Source organism: Colius striatus, chromosome 19 (assembly GCF_028858725.1).
Source record: "Colius striatus isolate bColStr4 chromosome 19, bColStr4.1.hap1, whole genome shotgun sequence".
Taxonomy (NCBI): Eukaryota; Metazoa; Chordata; class Aves; order Coliiformes; family Coliidae; genus Colius; species Colius striatus.
Window position 1 is genome coordinate 11,141,327 of NC_084777.1, and position 19,640 is coordinate 11,160,966.

Below are 19,640 nucleotides of genomic sequence, written 5' to 3' on the forward strand. Positions count from 1 at the left end.
CTGTCTGGCAGGAGGTTGCTGTCATAGGCCACCGAGTGCAGCAGGGATAATAGGAAAAGCCAAGACCTAATGAGCAGAGCCTTTGAGCAGCCAGCACGTAGATGATTCCTTCACTTTCCTGCTCTCTGTGTTGCAGGTGATGTGAGATCCTGTGCTTTTTTCAGGCCTGCCCTGCCCTTCCTCCCCTCTCATTTGCTTCTGCCAGCAAGTGAGGAGAGGCCTTTGCTTTCCCAGGGCTGTTGCTTTTCACACAGAGTCTGTTTCAGTAAGCTACTCCAGGAAAACCTGGTGCATTTGAAACCCCATCATCTGTCCTCCTGTGTGAGCTGTCTGGAAGCCTGTGTGTTTTGATGGCTGCAGGGCAGCCTGTGCCTGTAGTGCCATGAGGGACATTGATACTACATTGACATGAGATTGTGAGCACAGGCAAAACAGATGTTTCCAGTTGTGTTACATCTCTTCTGGGCTAACAGGTTACTATGGTTTTACCTCTGTCTTTGCATGAAGAAAGACCTGGTTTCTTTCCCCTCTGAGTGCTCAGTAAGGAGAGTTTAAACTTTATCAAGCTTCACACTAAGGTTACTTATTAATGTCTTAAAATTACACACTGCCCTGTCTGAGGCAAAACCCTACCCTGTGCCAAATGGACGCTAACTTCTGCTTTCCTAATTCTTCCATGCTGAGCCAGCTTTGGGAGCTCATCCTGCTCTTCCACACAGAGAAACTTTAAATAATAACAGGATGGGCAAACACAGAGTCATAGAATGGTAGGGTTGGAAGGGACCTTTAGACATCATCTAGTCCAACCCTCCTGCTGAAGTTTTAAGGAAGCCTTAGCAAGTGCCCTCAGTTGTGTTAAACTGATGTGGCTGAGACAGTGTGACTGAAGAAAGCATCTGAAGAATGTTTTGTCAGTCAAGGCAGAATCCAAAGCCTGGTTTAGTCTTTAAAACACAACTCTTCCAATCTGCAGGTTGCAGAGGGTGAGTTTTTGTTTTCCCTTGCTGAAATAGCCATACTAATTAAAGTCCTTACTGTGGATGTAGCTGCATTAGCTTAGAGGTGATTTTAGATTGAGGTAGCTTATTTTTTGCTTTCCACAGCAGAGGTTTGGTCTCTGTTTGAGGAGTTTTGCCAACTTAGTTGTCTGTCCATGAATGTGAAGAAGTTGCTCTGCCCTCCACTGTAGCTGTGTCAGCAGAAGTGCTGGTAGAGATGCAGTTACCAGCAAAAAAACCCCAAGAACAACAAGAAATGCACACAAACAGCTCTTCTGTGAGGGAACTGGTTTGAGCTGTGCTGGCAGCCCGAGCTGGACAGGCACTCACCTTGCAGGCAGCTGTGCCAGCTGTGGAGGCAGCAGCAGCCCATAGTGTGATCACTGCTGCTGGGACAGCAGGGTGCTGGTACTCAGGGTATCCCAAATGTGCAGGAGAGCAGCTGATACCACAGAATCCCAGCATGGTGGGGGTGAGAGGGGCCCTGCAGAGCTCAAGCCCAACCCCCTGCTACAGCAGGTTCCCCTGGCTCAGGGGGCACAGGAACGTGTCCAGGTGGGGTTGGAAACCTCCTGAGCAGGAGCCTCCACACCCTCCCTGGGCAGCCTGGGCCAGGGCTCCCTCACCTCAGCACCAAAGGACTTGCTCCTGGTGTTCCAGTGGAACTGTTTGTGTTCTAGCCTGTGCCCATCACCCCTTGTCCTGGCACTGGCCACCACAGAAAAAGTGTCACCTCATCCTCTCAAGTCTCACCTTTCAGGTATTTATCAGCACTGATGAGCTCCCCCCTCAGTCTCTTCTCCAGACTGAACAGCCCCAGGTCCCACAGCCTTTCCTCACAAGGAAGATGCTCCAGTCCCCTCAGCATCTTGCTGGCCCTGCACTGGCCTCTCTCCAGCAGTTCCCTGTCCCTCTGGAGCTGGGGAGCCCAGCACTGGCCCCAGGACTCCAGATGAGGCCTCAGCAGGGTAGATCCAAAATGATTAGGGACACTAGTTTGGGGCCTTGTTCTTTGTCAGCTTGCCTGGTGTTTTGTGATTAGTCCCTTCCCTCCCTGAGGCCAGGGCAGTGTTTTACAGGTGGGAGGGGACAGCAGCAGCCACATCTCTCTTCCTTTTCCAATGTGCTGGTTTAGGATGCTCCCTGACACTTGGTAAAGTGCTTGGAGCAGGGCACAGCTGGTGCCAGTGGCCAAGTCACTGCCTCCTAGAAAAGGAGGAGGTGAAAAGGGAGTTATGTTTTGTGCAGGACTGTGAGAGGTTTAAGGAGTCTATCCAAGTGCTCCAACACACATCTTGCTGGAGATAATGACTCTTCTTGACTGTCGTGGAAGCCAAAGGTCAGCGCTGACAGGCTCACCCAGCTGTCTGTGTTTCAGGTGCATCAGGAGTGCTGGAGCCCATCCTCCCTCAGTGTGTGGGGCAGGCACATCCCATTGGTGATGGCTGGGGGCTGGCTGAAGCAATGAAATAAACCCAACAGGGAGTGCAAGAGTTTGCTGTAGCCCTAGTGGCTTCGTGTGGCTGCCCAGCGCTGGGAAATGCACATGAACCCAGTGTAAACTGCGCTGAGGAAAGTGCTTGATGCTGCTGTGGCTGTGTCTAAAGCAGAAAGGCTTTCCTGCTTTTAAGGAAAAATCTCTAGCCTAGGCACAGTATCAAGGCCATCCAGTGTATCCTCTTTTCAGTGGGAAATGTGCTCCCAAGAGGATTCCTGTTTCCTTAATGCCCAGCCTGGTTCCTGCCATCTGCCTCCAGAGCTGCTCCTTTCGCCCCAGTTTACCTTTTGGATTGTTTGGCTCCTTGCAGGAGCTGCTGTTCACCCAGCACTGCCTGACACAAGCTGCAGGCAGCTACTGAGCCAGGGGAGCTTCCACGCTGCTGGCTGAGCTGCTGGTGTGAGCAAGAGGCTGGCTTGGGGGTGGAGGTGTGCTCTGAAATACACAATCCATCCTTTTCGGTGTCCTGTCTCCTTCTCAAGGGAGAGCTCTCCGAGGCAGTGGTGAGCAGGGTCAGCTTAGGACAGAGAGACAGTGAGTGAGATGGACTGGTAAGGCAGAAAATTGAGATCCACTTGTGTTTGCATAAGGCTGCTCATCCTGCAGAGGCAGCACACGGGAGAGGGAGGAAACGTGCAGGTGGCGCAGCTGGGGAGGAGGTAACGCGGAGCGAGATAAGCAGGCTGACATGGATAGACACAAAGTGAAGCCTGGTAAGTGACTTATCCCATTTGCCACAGGGAAATGTAAAATTAGGCAAACAGAGATAAAAACAGTCCTAGTGATGATAGCTTCTTGGGTCAGCTGGGCCAGCACAGGACCCAGGAGGTGACTCCGAGCTCTCCGTGGCTGCAGCATTCACCAGCAACAGCAGAGAACTGAGGAACTGTGCAGGCTGGGGTGAGTGGAGATCACAGTGCTGCCCAAAGGCTATACAGGCCCATTTGGGCCAGGTGTTTGGAGGCCAAGTCTAGGATGCTGGTGATGCTGCAGAAAAACATGTCTGCTTGTGCTTGCTGTTGAAGAGGAAAATGCTGCTTATTGCTTCCAGGGTGAATCTGATGGCTGGAGCCATCCACGGAGCTGAAGGAGAGCACGAGCAGCTCTGTGGAGAGGGAACTGCAGTCTGGGTGTCTGAACTGAGATCTGCTGTGCTTTGGCCTTGGTGGTGCTAAGAGAAGTCTATGTGTTGTTCAGAGTGCTGCTTCAGATGCTTGATTCATTTTAGAACTCCAGTGTGGATGAGCACAGGGCTATTTTAGCATGTAAACTGGCCAAAGGGAACCCTGGTCTCCCCAGGACTGTTGGCCATGACCTGATGTGTTTGAGTACAGCCCTGAGTGCTCTGAAACATATCTCCCCTCCTTCTCCTTTGCCTTTTTAAGTCTGAGCTCCTGGATTCTTGACAGTCTCAGCTGCCTCCTTCCTCTCCAGTCACGCATCTCTAGTCCTTGCAGTTTCAGGGGAGGTTTTAATAGGTAATTTCTCCCCAAGGCTCAAAGCCAGAAAGCAAATTACCAAACGTTTTATCCAGCTTCCTTGGTAATTGGGGATGTTTCGTTCTGCTGACCCAGAGCAACCAGAAGCTCTAGCTGAATTCTCTCAGAAATCACTGTGTTGTTTTAAGAAGTGGGAAATTAAACATGTGCATGGTAAAAGACTTAGAAAGGATTAATGGGTTTCAAAATTACATGCTTCATCCAGCTGTTGATTTGGGAATTGAAAGGACACTCGCTGCAGTATCAGGAGGCAGTTCTTGGCATGTGATGTTCCCTTCATGTCCAAAGGCCTTTCACTTCAGAACCGTGTCCTACCTCCAGCCTGGCTCGAGTTTTTGATGCTGTGTCAGCTCAGCCCAGCTGGGCAGCAAAGCCATGTATATCTTCTTTTTCTTCCCTGTAGTTCAATTTGTCCTCTCTGGATTATCTCACTTCCTGGGGTGCTACCCGAGGCTGGCACTGAACTGAGGTTCATTCCCTGTGAGTTGTGCTTTAGGCTTCCCAGGAAGGTGCTGGAGGCTGGCAGTGCAGAGCAGCTCTCCTCCAAGTCCTGCCTTTGGCTGGGACAGACATTTCAATTACTACCCAATTATTTGGTGCTTCAAAATTGACCCTATCCCAGGCAAACCCAGCGCCCTGTGAATCACTGTCAAATCACTGGAGCAGGGTGGAAGGAGGATCTGGGGGCTTGGAGATCATCAGGACCTGCTCTGAATAGGAGATGGGCCTTTGAATTGTGTTTCTAGGACCTGAGAAATTAGGTTTTGGATGCAATTCTTCTGTCCAAGAGGGGCAGGTAGCAAATCTACACCCTATCAAATGTGGTTTTGTCAGTGTGAAGAAGAAAGTGTATCTGGGAGACCAAAGCATTAGCAGTCAGGCTAGGAGCTGGTGTCTGTGATTCCATCTGTACCCCGTTGCCTGCATGTTTAACATAAACCTCCAGACTCTGAGGATGTTGAGCAGGAGCCTAAATATTTTATTAATTGAGGGACATTATTAATATTTGATTAAATCAACACCCAGAGGCTTTGCAAAACCCCCACCACTGCTGCACTGGAAACAGAGACACTGTTTTTAACTGCAAACGTGTTTGTAATAGCTTTTGTCAAGCCTCTTCTAAACATTCAGGATCTCTGGCTTCCACACCTCAGAAGTGCCCTTGGTCATGGATTTGGGAGGGTATGTTGTAGGGTGCATGGTTTCAGATCTTTAATGCCTCCTTAATGTGCAAAGAGGGTTGTTTATAGCAGGTGTCCTACAAGGCCTGGAGGTGACATCTGGGGTACTTCATCTCTTTTTTTTGCCACGCTTTGAGGAGAAACAATGAGTGTTCCTTTAAAGGTGGCCTTCAGAGGAGATGGAATATTTACCCTTGCTGCAGTACAGGATCCTGTAGCTTTCAGAGCATGTGTGGAGAGGTGAGGTGAAGAGCGTGCTGGCTTTTAATCACCATCCCCCTGTACCAGGGAGACGCCATCAGTGAGCAAACAAACTGCTGCTGAGCACGTTTGCTGAAGATTTGTCTGCTTTGGCTTTTGAGAACTGACAGTGGGGAGAGGTGAGTGCAGCCTCCAGCTTGCATCGTGTGCCAAGGCCAGCGAGGGGGGATCATCTTCTGTCTTGGTTATTTCCACTTTGTTTTCCAGTCACTGCAAGTTGTATTTCTTACCTTTCTTTGTAGTAAGATTTATACCAGATGTCTCCTGTGCTCTCTGTGCCTAACTCCCAAATGTTTGGGACTTCTTTGTCTGTGTAAAGTGCTCTTTGTGCTGGTGTTGCAGTTACATTCTTGGGTTTGTAAGAGTTCAGCACCTCTCCATGCAGCTCTGTGTTAACAGCACATAGCTCTTTACCACTCATGTCCTAATGAAACTGATTGGTGTGATGTCTTCTCCAATCCACACCTCTAGACTAACGTGATGGAGACTGGTTCATAGGCACAATTCATCCTCTGTCCCTGTGTGAGAGCAGACTGTTACCTGCTGCTGTGGGTGCAAAGACTGGTGCTTGTGCAGCTACAAGATGCACAATCTATGGCTGTTGCTGCTGTTTGTCCTGGAAGTGGCTCGAGGCTGCTGTCAGGGCACAAAGATGCTCCTCACCCCCAGGCAGCATGTGGGCTCCGAGCCATCCCACAGGCATCCTGCCTGTCGAGGGGAAGGTCAGAGGTGATGAGGAACGAGGGTGATTTGTCAGGTCTGAGGCTTGGCTACTGCTAGGAAGTTCTACCAGCCAACTTGCCTTTCTTGGCCCGGCCTTTGTTCGCAGCCACGCTTCCAATGAATGGCAGAGACGGGAGCTTCTCCATTGGCTGCAGGAAACCACCTCCCCATGTGCTCCAGTGTCAGAGCTGTGCTGGCAGCTGCCAGCCCCTGGGCTCTTGCTTGTGGGGGGCTGGCTCCTGCCAAAACAGCCTCCAGCAATGGGGGAAAAACAACTGGGAGAGGGGATTTCCATGATTTGTCTCCAAAAGGCACCTGAGAGACATCTGGTGGCACATGGGGTTGAGCAGGCAGAGCCTCTGTGCTCAGGAGGAGGTGGCTCAGTCTCTCCCAGGAGAAGGGAGGTTTGATACAGCTCCCTCCAGCATGCTGGTGATCCAGCAGCAGGGTTGTGCCAGCAGCCTGCAGCCAGCACAGGCTCTGTCAGCAGAGCTGTACATCCTGTAGACGTGGCCAAGGAGCCGGTTGCAGGAAGGCCCCGTTGTCTCTGTCTGTTTACACACTGGATGCCCAGGGATATTCTAAATCCTTTAAATGACAAAAACTCCACAAGTGGAAGTTGGTGTGGAGCTGCCAAGGGCTGCTCCTGATGCAACAGAGGCTGCTGTTGGAAATGTAAATGGTGACAGGACCGTGGGCCCTGCGTGTGGTCCCCGTGAGTCAGGTTCTCTCAGTGTGCACTGGGATGATAATGCTGATGCAGTTGCTGATTGCTGCCAGAGCAAGGAGTCCACACAAGTTGATTAGACAACAGTTCTTTTCCCTGCTGGGTGCTCATTAACATTTTCTTGCTGATGTATTATTAATTAAAGTAATTTTTATTGCCCTGTAAGTATAGATGGTGCTCTGCAAGCACAGAACATAACCTGCTTGTCTCCCAGAGTTTCTGAAGTATGTGTTGTGCCCTGTGCAAAGTGAGAGCATTGGAAGAACTGACTGTGCTGAACTTCATTGAAGGAAGGTAAATCTCTGGGTTTTGTTTTCTGTGGCTTGTTTAGCAGATGCCAGCAGATGTCTGACTGGGGCTGGTGAATGTGGAGACACATGAGCAGAGAGCTAAGGCCCTGTAAATGCCCTGTGTGCAGAATTAGTGCAGACAGATAACAGGACTTAGGTACAAGGAGAGTTTGCAGCATTGATGGTTACATAGACTGGGGTATTACATTGAAAAGGATCTTGGGATCAGGTCCAAACTGACAGAGATGAAGGAGGGAGTTGCCAGGAGCCCCAGGGAGAGCAGACTGCTCACAGTGCCCCAGGCAATGGGGCAGGCACAAGAAGTTCAAGAAGTGTCCAAGCAAGGCTGATTGTTGAGTCTGAGGTGTGTGGGCCTGTATGGGTTGATTCTTGTAAGGTCTGTGGTGTGGCCTCTTTGTCATAACATGTCCCTCAGTCCCTTTTGTGCTGGTAGTTTCCCCAGGGATGAGCAGAGGCTCCCACTCTTGAATTGTCCTGGTTGAACATCATGGTTGGACACTGTGCTGCTTTTTCCCTGGGACAGGCTGGTTGGTGTTTTGCTACCTGTGATGCTTCTCCCATCTGTAAAACAGAGGTAGTAGTATTTAGAAGGCTTGACTGGGCGTTGGAAGCCTTTCAATGGAAGTGTTGTACAAATGAACAATGTTGTTTTTTCGATGTACAGGCTGTCCTCACTGGGTAGGAGATGGCAAGTTACAGAAGTCAAAGTGCTCACTCTTTTATATGCTCTGGCTTATGTGCTCTGGTTTCTGGCTTCATTCCTTGAGATCATGGGTAAGCCTGATGAAGAGAAATAGAAAACTCCTCTGGAATCACTCTGTAACATATAAACTATCTATTGTCCAAGCCTGTATGACTCCCAAACAGCCAGGACCTCTTCTCTGGGCTCTGATAGCAGCACTGAACTTTACCTTGTAATCTTTCACAATTAGGCCAATGTACCCTGTTCCAGTCTAGGCAATTAGCATCAAACCTGTGCAATTGTGGCATCTATTATATGGCCACTCTGTGCTTCTTGCTAGGAATAACATCCACTTTTAATAAACAAATGCACTTTGACAACCTTGCACTGGCTTTTCTAAAGCAAAACATTGGGTAGAAAAGTGTCACTTTGGTGACCTTCTCTTTAATTTTTTACATGGTTTTGCAAGAGCAAAGCAGTTGCAGCAGGAGGCTCAGGCCTAGTGTCACACTGCAGGTGAGTGGAGAACTTAAAGGGCTGGAGCCCCCCATCAGTATCCTCTGCCTCAGGCTGTGTTGTGGCCACACAGCCCAGGAACACGTGGCTTGGGTTCCTCCCAGCCACAGCCAGACCTTGCAGAAGCTCTGGGAGAAGCTCTTCTCTGCTGGTTGGTTCAGCTGGTTTATTTTCTTGAATGAGAAAAAAGCCATTAATAATTTGGGGCTGAATTGACAATGCTTTCTTTTCTTCTGTGTGTGGCCAGACTCTGGTTTTACAGGTTCTTGCTGGGCCTGGGTGGGATCTACTCCTTCCTGGGCTGCTGTCAGAAGTTCAAGGCATATCTTAAATCCTGCTTAAAACCTCACTCTAGCAGATCTGCTTTGTCTGGCTCTGGGCACAGGAGTGGGAAGGGATGGGATATGTTCAGTACTGTAAGTTAAATGGCATGGAAGGAAAATCAACCAGTATTGTTTTCTGTCTGTGTTATCAGAGCTTTGTGAAGGTTTGGCCAACACAGGCTACAGTTTCTTTACATCACCAGAGGAGTGAAGGCAGGAGGAAAGGGTTTCCTGCCTCTGCCAGGTGACACTACCTGTCCTTTGGCTTTTCAGCCACAGCAGATTGCTCTTTCAGCATGTTCAGGGGCTGACACAGGCCACCTCTGCAAATGAATTCCCCACAATGCAGTCGTCTCCCCATTTCTTTCTACAGCAGTACTGGAATCCAGATTGTTGTTGCTCTCCATCTGAGTTCAGGGGCTGTTTTCCCAAGCCTGGTTTTAAAGCTAATGTTCATGCAGGCACTGCCATTATCCTGGTGATGTGTCTCCTCCCCTTACTCACCAGCTGCACTGTGATACTGTCTCTCTTGACACCAGAATGTTGCCTCGTGTTGCTGGGACAAGTAGTTCTCCAGTTTTCCACTGGATCCTATGAGTTGCTAATAGGACAGCATCAGCTCCTTCAGGGATGTGGTGCCCAAAATCAGATGAAAGCTTTCCTCTGTCCTGACAGCCCCCCCTGGGTGTGCCAAATGATCTGCCTGTGGCATAGGTTAGTGACAGGAACACGACTGGATGTGGGATGAGCCCACGGTGCCTCTTGTGCCGCTACATTGCAGATCCGAATCGGACAGGAGCGCAGCTGTGTGCTGCTGAGTGCTCTGCTCTCATTACAGAGCTCTGCTGGACAGGGAGGGTTGGATCTTGCAGACATTTACACATGTGAGTGGTGCTAATATGCCATAGTGTTGGGTGTTGGAGGGAGGGCAGGTGACATCATGGCTCAGAGGCCGCATGTCTGAGCCCTAGATGTGTGGGCAGGCATGAGCTGTGCCTCCATCCAGGAATGCTTCCTTGGTAAGGCTACAGCATCCCAGCATGGTGGGGCTGGAAGGGCCCTGCAGAGCTGCTCCAGCTCCAGCCCCTGCTACAGCAGGTTCCCCTGGCTCAGGGGGCACAGGAACGTGTCCAGGTGGGGTTGGAAACCTCCTGAGCAGGAGCCTCCACACCCTCCCTGGGCAGCCTGGGCCAGGGCTCCCTCACCTCAGCACCAAAGGAGTCTCTCTTGGTGTTTAAGTGGAACCGTTTGTGTTTCATCTTGTGCCCATCACCCCTTGTCCTGGCACTGGAGACAACAGAAAAAAAGTGTCACCCCATGCTCCTGACACCCACCCTTTAGACAATTGTCAATATTAATGAGATCCCCCTGAGCTCAGGCTTCTCTTCTCCAGGCTGAACAGCCCCAGGTCCCACAGCCTTTTCTGCTCACACACATGTTCCATCCCCTCAGCATCCTGGTAGCCCTGTGCTGGCCTCTCTCCAGCAGTTCCCTATCACTCTTGGACTGGAGAGCCCAGCACTGGACACAACCTGTGCAGGTGTCTTGCACTGGCTGAGCGTGGGTGCAGTTTTACTGGTGAAATGAGCCCTCCTGAGCAAAGCAAGCTACTCCCTCTTGGCCAGGGGCTCCTGCAGAGGAGCATTCCTCACAGGCCTCCTCAGCAGAGCAGAGAAGCCAGGAAGCAGGAGGGGATGCTGGTGTGTTTTCAACAGCAGTTGCAGGTTTTCAGCCACGAGCTATTGGTTTAGTAGAAATAACCCCTGAGAGGCTGACCATGGCGGTTCCTTTGCATGTTGAGAGCTGTGACTCCTCATTAAGTGTGTACTGTGGGAGCTCGTTTACATCCAGCTCTCAGCATACACACACTGAACCTCTACAGATCCCCACTAAGCTAAAGTTAGCACTTCTGCATTGGCATAGCTAATTGGTGTGAGGACACAGGGCCTGGCCAGGCTGATACAAGCACTGTTATGCTGTGCTTCCCATCAGGTCAGCATGTGGGATGCCTTTGAATATGCTTTATGTCTCAACAGAGCTATCATGCCATAAAGGATGCCTGTAACAGGGCTAGCTAAAAGGGTGCAATAACTGAGGGTGGACCAGTAATAAGTCCTGTAGTTGTTGACTCTTTTTCACCTTCCACCCTTTCAGTGTTTGTTGCTCTGTGTGTTTGTTATTTCTCTGTGCTTGGGGTTTTTTTTAACGGGTCAAATGGGGAACTTTGGACAGGAACAAATGAAAATGTGGAAGGTGGCTGCCAGTTGAGGTGAGGCTGGAGCATGTCCCACTGCTCGTTGGCTTTGCATACTGTGTGAAAGGTACGCTGCTGTGCAAAACAGAGCAAGGCTCAGAGCCCGGAGGAGACAATGATTGTCCCAGAGCTGTGAGCAGGCACGCTAGGAGACATCTGGACATTGAGATGTGTGTGTTTTGGAAGGTGTCAGTCACAGTGTTGTGCTATTGGGGCCTTTGGACCAAGTCACAGCACAACCCTTCAGTTTCACTGAGGCCTGGACCCTCGAGGCTGCGTGTTCCAGCCTGCTGCGGAGCGTGGGGCTTGGCTCTGATCCCAGAGCAGGGCAGCCTCTCGGTGCTGTGGTCTTCAGCAGCTCATGTAACCTCCTCACCTTTGAATTTTAACCTGGGGAGTGGATAAATAATGCTCATGGGCTTTGCTGCTCGGTCTGTAACCTGCATGGGTGTTACAAGCTGGAGGAGAGGCCAGCTCAGAGCCAAGCTCCTTCCTTGAGGTGGCACTGCCCTTGCCAGCCATCATACTCATTTCCACGAGCCACCTGGAGAATTGTCTTTGTCAGCTTCACTAAACCATGTGCTTAAGCTTTGAAAAAAGACATGGGGGTTTTTGTTTTGGCTTTTGTACTTAAAACCAGATGCCTCCAGGACTTCCTCTCTGATACTTCCAGTTAGTTCGAGTGGTTTTTAATGCCATGCCAGTAGGAGGCAAATGTCTGTACAGCACAAACAACTACTTGCTTGCTTCTCCTGGCTGCCTCTAAGAGCCTTCTGGAAGTAGCTGGCAGACCAAGGGTTGAAAGCCACTGGTGTAGGCAATAGGAAGTCCAGGCTCGGAGGGACACCTTTTGCTAAATGAAATGACCTCCCTAAACACTCTTTATTTATCCTGAGAGACAAATCACACTTTGCAACCAGTGCAGGGCAAAATGTCTCCATGTGTGTGCAAACTACCAGGATCCTCCCAGAGTCCTCCAGTATTGAAACGTGCTGCAGGCACAAACCACCATGGAGTGATTTTGACAGTGAGTTGCAATCACACAGAAGCTGTTGTTTAGTGTCCTCTCCTTCCCCACACTCCAGTGGGTAATATTTGCAATTAGGGCACTGGACACATGTCTTTGGTGTAGTATCTCCATGCTGAAGGTCCTAGGAGGGACAAAAGAAAGTCTCTGAATCAGTCTGCTTTGAGGATTATTTTCCTAAGCATCCATATCCATTGCAACCACGTGGGTGAGCCCTGAAAGGTGTAGTGAGATCCCTTTAAGAGACTCATTTTGTCTGCCCTGTCCAGTGAACTTCAGGAATTTGACCTAAAGTGGGTTTGTCCAGTGAGAGGTACTCTGACCACATCTCCCTCTGCAAAGGCAATGTCCTAGACATGAAAGCAGGGATTTTCTTTGCTGTCCCCTGATTCCTGCCTCTCTTCACCAGAGTCAGCCATGAGGTCTCAGACTGCAATGGCATGTTCATGCTGGGTATGAAATAATAGATCAGGAAGAGGAGTAATGCCTTGCTCAGTCCTGGGGCTCCTGATGAGAAGCAGACATGGAGCTGAACTGCTGTGATTTCTACCGATGGTGAACTTGCTAAATTACCATTCTGCTCACCACAAGTACTGGAGCTGGCAGTTCCCTGCTCTGAGGGAGGTGTCTTGGTCCCATTTTCCATTCTTGCTCTCTCCTTGATAATGTCCTTGGTGGGGCCACGGAGCCCTTTTGTTCTCTGTGCTAGTTTCCAGCAGTTGTTGCTCTAGCAACACTTTGAGACCCAAAGCAGCGGGATCCTGGTGCTGACACAATGCGATGGTTTGAGAGAGGGAAGCAGAGCACAACAAGCAGTTGCCAGGTTTTGTGTGAAGTGGCCATGCCTTGAGATGGGAAGGATGGATGGCAGGTTGTGATATCTTACAACTGCCATTGTTTTGATTGTAAAAGATGAGAAATAGCCTTGTGCTACTGATGCATTGCTGTATTATTTTCCCCTTATGGAGTGTGACAATGCAGGTTAGACCAAGGCTGTGTATCCAGCAAAGCCAGGCCAAGAGCAGGCAGCAAGGCTGCTCTCCTTTGTGGGGAAATAAAGAACTATTTCAGTGGTCAGCAGCTTTGCAGGCTCCTCTTTAGAGTTGTACTGCCACTAGACTGTCCCTCCAGCCTGGGTGTGCATTGACCTGCCATTCATCTGTGCCTTTGGAGATGAGGGGAGAAAAGGGAACTGTGTTTTACACCAGAAAAATGCAGGTGGTGTGTGAAAAGAATTCTGGTAGGCTGCAAAACTCAGGAGCCTGCTGTTGCTCTGCAGCGTGGTTTGTGGGATCCTGTCAGCTGCTTTGGCATCTTGTGGCTTTACTATAAATGGTGATAGTGGTACAGTATTGTGCCTTAACACTTTTCTTTCTCCTGAGTGCTCTTCCATGCTTTGCCATGATGTTGCACACTAGACTGACAGTGTAAAAGCCACCTGTAGATACTCTGTGGGTAAGGAGAGGTTTTGGGCATACATTCCCACAGTTTCCTGCTGTCCCAGCAGAAATGAAGAAGCAAGTGCTTTGTGTGTAGCTAAAGGTGAAAACTTCCTCAAGTCTGACCCAGCTGGCAAGTACAAGTAATTCATTATCTACTGCCTTTCACCTGACCTTCCCTCCCAGACCTCTGCAGACTGAGGGGATGCAGAGCATGTCCTCAAGTGCCTCAATGTTTGTGGCAAACAGCATGTGAAGAGCGAGTAGCAGCCCTGGGCTGATGCTGCTCCCAGTGGGCCATCCCTTTCTGTTTAGCTGTCAGGCTCAAACTCTTGGGTTTTTTTCAAGCTAGGGTGATTGGAGATGCTCAGTCTGCAAGATTTGGTCGTCGTTGGAGAAATACATTCCTCCCTGAGACCAGTGGTCAAGCATAACAAGAAGCTTCCACGCTCTGTCCTTTGGGAGCTGCTGATAGGACATTCCCAGGTCTTGCTGCCTTCGTTTCTTACATGTCTGGTGTGTAGACCCCTCCCAGGTGGGATCACAGCTACACTGCAGTATGCTGCTGAAGCTGCCCCAAGCTTGATGAATGTGGAACATTTTTGCAGCAGAAAGCTTCCTTGGGCTCCAAGGGTCTTGAATGTACTGTGCTCATGCAGCTTGTTGGTACTGTTGTTGTTTACCTCCTTCTGTGCCAGTAGTTAATACCTGATGTGGAGCATACAGCATCCTGTAGCTATCTGCCTCCTCTAGCAGCAGCAGCAGAGTTGTTTATTATTGCTTGGTACTTTTGGGCTATTTCCATGACTTATACAAGAGTAAAGGCACAAAGTCTCTAGGTTCTGCAGTAGTAGATAGAAGGCTGCCATTGCACTACACTTACATTCCAGCAGCCTGGCCTCCTGCAAAGTATTTAGGCAGTTCTTACCTCTTTTCATAAAACTGAGTCTTTAAAGGGAGTCTGCATTGAGGCCATGAAATGCCTACAAGAATTTTTGGCAAGGCTAAGGGTTTTTTTCTCCATGGCACTGTGTTGGGTTTGACAGCATCTCCTCTGGGTCACACTGAAATGCTCAAGAGGAGCCTTTGGCTCGCTTCCTTGTATCAAGTTTAATCCATGAAAAAGTGAAGAAGTGCATTTCTTAGGATGAGAAGATTAATTGTGTAGCCAGGGTAGCAAGGTCAGGGGAGGGTTGTTAGAGAGGTGCCATCATTTGCTGTCATGCTGTTGTTAAACACGCATTCGTTGGTGTTTCTGAGGCTCCCAGTGAACAGTGAGATGGGTCAAAGGGAGTCTGCCAGGAGCAGTGAGTGTTTATGCTTAAGATTAGGGTCATAGAATCATTTCAGCTGGGAGCCCTTTGAGCCCATGGAGTGCAGCCTCTGTCCCAGCCCCATCAGCCACCAGCCCATTGCCCTCAGTGCAGCACCCACCCGGCTCTGAAACCCCTCCAGGGACGGTGACTCCAGCAGCTCCCTGGGCAGCCCCTTCCAATGCCTGACAGCCCTGGCACCAAAGCAATTCCTCCTCACATCCAGCCTGAACCTCCTCTGGTTGAGGAGCCTGTTTCCTCTTGTTCTATTGCTTGTTACTGGGGAGAACAGACCCACCCCCACCTGCCTCCTGCTTCCTTTCTGGTAGTTTAAGGAAGGCTGCCCTGCTCTTGCTTCTTCCCTGCAAGTAACTGTTTGAAGGAGAAGAGTTTTACTTCCTCCTCACTCTCTCATCATCTTCATCCAGCTGCAACTTTCATGCTACTCATGCCAAATGAGGAGTGCCAGAGGTGGGTTTCACCCCATCACATACCATCTCCTGTTTGGTAAGTTAGTAATAGGCCACCATGCTGCTCTGCAGGAGTCTCTCTGTCCTGGCTGGGTGGGATTTTCAGGGATGATATTTTAGAATAGCTTTGATTTATTGAGCTGCTGCCTCTCTGAATCGAGCTGTCTGGGCTGGCATCTGGAGATAAGAGCCTGTGGAGTAATTGCTTATTATTGACTGATTGCCAGCTTGGGCTGTTGGCTTGAAGAAGAATCAATAGCAGTCAATCTTCAAAGTCTGAACTCTCAGGGAGTATGACTGGTTTCCAAATTGGGAGTGACAGGTCAGGATAACTCCATATCTGATACCCCAACCTCATGTTTGGGTGTAATCCTGCAATGGAGGAGGAAGTGATCTTCCTGCATCAAGGCTTTCACATCTGCCTGCTCTGAAGCCTGGGATTTTTTCCTTTGCAGGGATTTTCAGGGACAGATCCCAGCCAGGCTCCCAACCTTCCTCTGAGAAGTTGGAGCAGCTTCAGCACCACCTGAGATGAGTGGGAGGTGAGGGGAGGACGAGTGCAGGCATCACTCATCGAGTCCCCAAAGGACAGAGCAGGGAGGGGTGGGTGAGCAGCCTGTGCTATGACACACATCCAAACCAACCAGTTTGGATGCTTTATAAATAAAACAAAGCGTCTATTTTAATGCATGGTAACAGAGATTTCCTTTCTGTGGGTGATTCTATTTAGGTGACAAGAGAACAAAATATCCAGTGTCACCATAGGTTGTATCATTCCTTACGGAGCTGTCGCTATGGTGAGCCTTCAGTTCAAAAAGCAGACGTAGCCCTTCTTTAACACTATCATGACATGGTGCCTCTTTTGTGGATTCCTCTGTAGGTCTTAAAGCATAAAAGAGGCTTCATGGCATCAAAGGCATTCAAGAGCGGTGGTTTTTTCCCCCTCCCCACTAAATAAGTGTTTAGGTCTTTGTGCTGGCCGGGGTGAAGTCTGGCATTTGAGAGGCAATCTCACACCTTTTGCTGGAGCCCACTCCAGATTTTCCCCAGGGCTCAGGGATTGCAGCCTGGTCTGTCCTAGACTGAGCAGGGTTTAAAACTTGAAATAAGAGCCTTTGGTGGGGGAGGGGGGAGGTTTGGATCTCTAACAGCTACAAAGAGCAATTAAGCAACCAGACATAAAATAGATAAATGGGAAGGGGCCGGGCAGGACCCTGGTCATGTGGGAAGATGAAAATGGAAGAATCTGTTTCTCAAGTAAAAAATATTTGTCTTTAATTTTAGAGCTTTATTTTCAGTAGGAAAGCTCTGATTCGAGGTGCACCAGTTGGGGTGAGGGAGAAACACCTCAAACACAGCAGTTTAATCTACGGCAGTCTAGGAGAGAATGGACAAGATTACTTCAACAGCCACGTTTAGATACTGGATTTGTTGTCTACTAGCAAATCCTCATTTGCATGGGTCCTTAATCTATGGAGTTAAATGTGTCTCAGGGTCTGTCACCCACCCTGATGCACACTTGAGGACGAGGTTTTTAAAGCTGTTCCTTTTTGTTCTCATTTGGACGTCGCCCCTCCCCCCACCCCAAAAGATCTTCCTGATTTTTTGTTCTAAAAAGCAAAGGTGAGCCACCAAGTGATACAAAAGGAAAATCAGCCAGTGAGAAGAAGCTGTTTCTGACCTAAGATTCGGTGGATGAACTGTCCACCAGCTTGTAGAGAGAAGCCAAGCTCAGACATTTACCCCGTGTGTCGCAGGGAAACCACCAGCCCCCCCCTTCCTGCAAGGGCACATGAATGTGCAATCTTTAAACCTCGTTGGAGGTAGAGAGTTGGGCAGAGATCCCTCCTAGAGCTCCAGGAAGGGCTCAGCCCTCGTTTTGGGGGCTGTTTGGCTTTGCCTGTAAGCCCTGAAATGGCATTTCCTCATGTCTGCAGCAGCCCTCACTTCATGAAATGGATGCAACTGCTGAAAAAAGATCTCGCGTGAGCATGCTCACTGGAAGATTAATCCTTTAGAGGGAGTTGGAGAGTTAAGCTACTGTAATTTCTCTGCAGTTGGCTGCAGTAAACAACTGCTCTAAAGACACGAGGAAAAAAATTGACGGAGGTATATGGGATTAATGTGCATATCTTTTTGTGTTTCTACTTACAGGTTGAGGGTTTGATAAAGGTTTTTGTCTTTAAGAGCTGGGGAAGAGGGAATCTGTGTAATGATTTTATGGGTGACCTTCATGTTGTGGTTTCTGTTTTTTCCTCCAGGCCAAAGTAATCCTGTTCCCGTGCAAGGCCATACTGAGGCACGGGCTGACTTTGTAGAGCTGGGGTAGAGCACCAGGGTGACTTGGCGTTGAGTTAAATGATTCTCTGCGGTGAGGCCTGCTGCACATTGAGCTGTGTTGGCAGCAGGGGAGCTGAAAACACCTAGTCCTGTTTAGCTATGATCAGAACCCAGTGGGACTGGATATATCATGCTTCTGTTGGAAAGAAAATGTGTAAGGGCTTAGCTTTGATTGTCTACAGAGTAACAGTTTTGGTGGTTTTTCTTTTTAACCTTGCTCCCCTTCCTCCCCATGCCTGAGGAGCTGCAAACCTGTGTCAGGTGGGGGAGGAAAAATAACTGTTGAGATATTTTGGCTTTGCTTTAAAGGCTGATGACTTTTCGCATGTTGAGGAGAGAGTGCCGTGCCTGCCAGGTAAGTGTTCAGGTACCTGGAGTGCAGCGAGGTGAAACCAACTCCTTCCTTCTGCCTTCCTTCTGCCTTCCTTCCCAGGAGCTGCTTCCCAGGGGCACCCTGCAGGAAGGAAAACCTCAGTTCTTAGCGCTTGAGCAGCTCTTTTATCTACTTGCCTTCATAAAGGATGGGTGGAGGAGGCTGGGATTTACCACCCTCGATGCTTTGTGTCAGCTTCCTCCACGTTCTCAGAGCAGAAGCGATGGAGGGCCGCTCTGGGGGCTCTCGGGGCATCCAGCAGAGATACCTGGGTGCCTTGGTTTTACTTCTCAGGCTGCTTCAGCTCAGGGTTTGAGCTGGGAGAGGCAGTGCTCACTAACCATGGCTTGCTCTTAAAAACATGTGGCTAATCATTGTGACTGATGAGGAAATGGAGGTGAACTGTCAGCAAAACCTGCCTGGCTCTGGGGGAGGGGGCATGGGGAAGGGCGTTGTTTTGAGTGCTGTGTACCTCGCTGGAATAAATCCCCCCTCTCCAGTCTGGGATGTTAGAGATTGCTCCTCAGCAAGTGTCCAGGACTGTGTATGAGTGGAAGAAGGGCACACCCTTCCTCCTTCGAGGAGTGAAGAATAATAATAGCTGTAACTCTGCCTGTGCCACTGAAAACTCCCGTGTTGCATGGCTGTGAGAGCAGCCCCGGCGGTCCCCGGGGTTAAGTTGATGTCCAAGGGCAGCAGGATCTGTTTGCAGGGTTGTGTGTTGCAAAATGGCTTCAGATTTCCTTGGAGTGGTGTGAAGAGGGAATAATAATTCAATAACCTTGCAAATGTCAGTGGCTCCCACTAGATTCATCCCGTGGTCGCCGTCAGCTCCTGTGCCACAGGCGGGTGGGTGCTGGTGCTGTGGAGGTCAGAAGGGCAGTTCCATCACAGACCTGACTGAGCTCAAGATGCTGCATTTGGGAAGAAAAGAGAAGTTTGCCACCCCAATGTTGAGGGGTTTTTTTTGCTTAGTCCTTCCTTTTCCCCTCCTTTCCAGAAGCTCTGGCTAGCACAGATTGTCTGTTCTGTGGATGGTTCTAGGGAACATTGATGGCTGTGTGCGTAGGGGGAATAATTAGCCACCAAATGCAAATAGATTGTTTCTTGCTGTTTCAGAATCATTGTAATTTCTGTTGAGTGTGGGTTAATTATATCTTGGTTTGGATGGGTGTAAGGAAAATGATAGAGATATAGCAAGATAAATCTATATAGGGAGGGACGTTGCTTTCAGAGTAGTGTTTTGGAAATGGTGAGAACAAAGAGTTGTTCCTCTTGGAGGACCATGGTTCTGTCAGGAGCCAGTGGTGTTGCATGTTTCTCAGTGGTGGATGAGCGTTTTCTATTTCAGACTTTCATCCTATGCCAGTGATGCATCTGTCACCACAACGAGGGGTTTTCAGTTCAGAGGAAAGCAATCCAATTCTGCTTAAAGTGCGTTTGGTTCAAGGGCTGGGAAACGGGGGGTTTGTTTTGAGAAGCAAAGGTGAAAGCAAGGAAGTTAAAGTGAACCTTAAAATTTATGATCAGGATGTAACACAAATACATCTTTAACCTGAAGTGTGGAGCTGCTTTACCAGGACAGGACCCAGGTCCTGTGGCACCAGGACTGGTCCCTACACTGAAATGAGGTGCTTGTCCCTGCCTCTCCCCCAGCGCAGGTCATCGCTGTCTTTCCCTTTGCAGTGGGTGATTTTAGGAAGCC

General features: G+C 49.4%; 1 protein-coding gene across 3 annotated transcripts in view; it reads left to right on the plus strand.

The window, feature by feature from the left end:
- The window catches only part of EHMT1 (euchromatic histone lysine methyltransferase 1), a 144,524-nt gene that overhangs the window by 3,818 nt on the left and 121,066 nt on the right, over nt 1–19,640 (plus strand). Inside the window, exon 1 of one of the 3 annotated variants that reach the window (XM_062011615.1) lies at nt 17,268–17,331. The exons of the other annotated variants lie outside the window; for them this stretch is intronic. The gene's annotated coding sequence lies outside the window, so the exon portion shown is untranslated. Of the gene's footprint in view, nt 1–17,267; nt 17,332–19,640 lie in introns of those variants that run through there. 3 annotated transcript variants of the gene reach the window in all.